This window comes from Rutidosis leptorrhynchoides, chromosome 5 (assembly GCF_046630445.1).
Source record: "Rutidosis leptorrhynchoides isolate AG116_Rl617_1_P2 chromosome 5, CSIRO_AGI_Rlap_v1, whole genome shotgun sequence".
Lineage (NCBI taxonomy): Eukaryota > Viridiplantae > Streptophyta > Magnoliopsida > Asterales > Asteraceae > Rutidosis > Rutidosis leptorrhynchoides.
Window position 1 is genome coordinate 185,669,372 of NC_092337.1, and position 2,534 is coordinate 185,671,905.

Sequence of the window (2,534 nt, forward strand, 5' to 3'; positions counted from 1 at the left end):
ACATATTACTAAATCATAATAATAGACCACAAGATTTCATTTTTATAACACATCTCTTATCAGGTATTTTGCAAACTGCATAAAGATAAAAAATCATTCATATGTTGAACACCTGGTAACCGACGTTAACTTAATTCATAGAATATCCCCAAAACAGAACCTCTCGTCTGTATAATAATCTCGAAGTACTAAACCATCCATAACCTGAATGGGGGTTGTTAAGCCCAATAGATCTATCTTTAGGATTCGGGTCAATTAGGGGCCATTTCCCTAATTCTTAGGCTACCAGACTTGAAGGGTGATATTCGGTTTAATAATCCAACCATAGAATGTAGTTTCACATACTTGTGTCTATTTTGTAAAACATTTATAAAACTGCATGTATTCTCATCCCAAAAATATTAGATTTTAAAAATGGGACTTTAACTCATTTTCACAGATTTTTACTTCGTCGGGAAGTAAGACTTGGCCACTGGTCGATTCACGAACCTATAACAAATATGTATATATATATCAAAGTATATTCAAAATATATTTACAACATTTTTTAATACGTTTTAATGTTTTAAATATTTTCAGTCAGCTGTCCTCGTTAGTAACCTACAACTAGTTGTCCATAGTTAGATGTACAGAAATAAATTGATATATATTATCTTGACCCAATCCACGACCCAGTGTATACACGTCTCAGGCTAGATCACAACTCAAAGTATATATATTTTTGGAATCAACCTTAACCCTGTATAGCTAACTCCAACATTACTGCATATAGAGTGTCTATGGTTGTTCCAAATAATATATATAGATGGGTCGATATGACATGTCAAAACATTTGCATACGTGTCTATGGTATCCCAAGATTACATAATATATTAGAATACATGTATAATACAATATAAGTTAGCTAGGATATGATTTGCATAGATTTGTTACCAATTTTCACGTAGCTACAACAAGTAAAAATATCCAATCTTGTTTTACCCATAACTTCTTCATTTTAAATCCGTTTTGAGTGAATCCAATTGCTATAGTTTCATATTGTACTTAAGTTTATGAATCTATACAGAAAAAGTATAAGTTTATATTCAGAAATACAGGTTACAAGTCATTTTTGTAAAGGTAGTCATTTTAGTCGAAAGAACGACGTCTAGATGACCATTTTGGAAAACATACTTCCACTTTGAGTTTAATCATGATTTTTGGATATAGTTTCATGTTCATAATAAAAATCATTTTCCCAGAAGAACAACTTTTAAATCAAAGTTTATCATAGTTTTTAATTAACTAACCCAAAACAGCCCGCGGTGTTACTACGATGGCGTATATCCAGTTTTACGGTGTTTTTTGTGTTTTCAGGTTTTAAATCATTAAGTTAGCATATCATATAGATATAGAACATGTGTTTAGCTGATTTTAAAAGTCAAGTTAGAAGGATTAACTTCTATTTGCGAACAAGTTTAGAATTAACTAAACTATGTTCTAGTGATTACAAGTTTAAACCTTCGAATAAGATAGCTTTATATGTATGAATTGAATGATGTTATGAATATCATTACTACCTAAAGTTTTGTGGATAAACCTACTAGAAAAGAGAAAAATGGATATAGCTTCAAAGGATCCTTGGATGGCTTGAAAGTTCTTGAAGCAGAATCATGACACGAAAACAAGTTCAAGTAAGATTTCCACTCGAAATAAGATTGTTATAATTATAGAAATTGAATCAAAGTTTGAATATGAGTATTACCTTGTATTAGAAAAATATCTTACTGTAAATAAAAAAGATTTCTTGAGGTTGGATGATCACTTTACAAGATTGGAAGTAAGCTAGCAAACTTGGAAGTATTCTTGATTTTATAAAACTAGAACTTATAGAATTTATGAAGAACACTTAGAACTTGAAGATAGAACTTGAGAGAGATCAATTTGATGAAGAAAATTGATGAATGAAAGTGTTCGTAGGTGTTTTTGGTCGTTGATATATGGATTAGATATAAAGGATGTGTAATTTTGTTTACATGTAAATAAGTCATGAATGATTACTAATATTTTTGTAATTTTATGAGATATTTCATGCAAGTTGCCAAATGATGGTTCTCACATGTGTTAGGGGACTTATATGGGCTGCTAAGAGCTGATCATTGGAGTGTATATACTAATAGTACATACATCTAAAAGCTGTGTATTGTACGAGTACGAATACGGGTGCATATGAGTAGAATTGTTGATGAAACTGAACGAGGATGTAATTGTAAGCATTTTTGTTAAGTAGAAGTATTTTGATAAGTGTCTTGAAGTCTTTAAAAGTGTATAAATACATATTTAAACACTACATGTATATACATTTTAACTGAGTCGTTAAGTCATCGTTAGTCGTTACATGTAAATGTTGTTTTGAAGCCTTTAGGTTAACGATCCTGTTAAGTGTTGTTAACCCATTGTTTATTATATCAAATGAGATGTTAAATTATTACATTATCATGATATTATGATATATTAATATATCTTAATATGATATATATACAATTAAATATCGT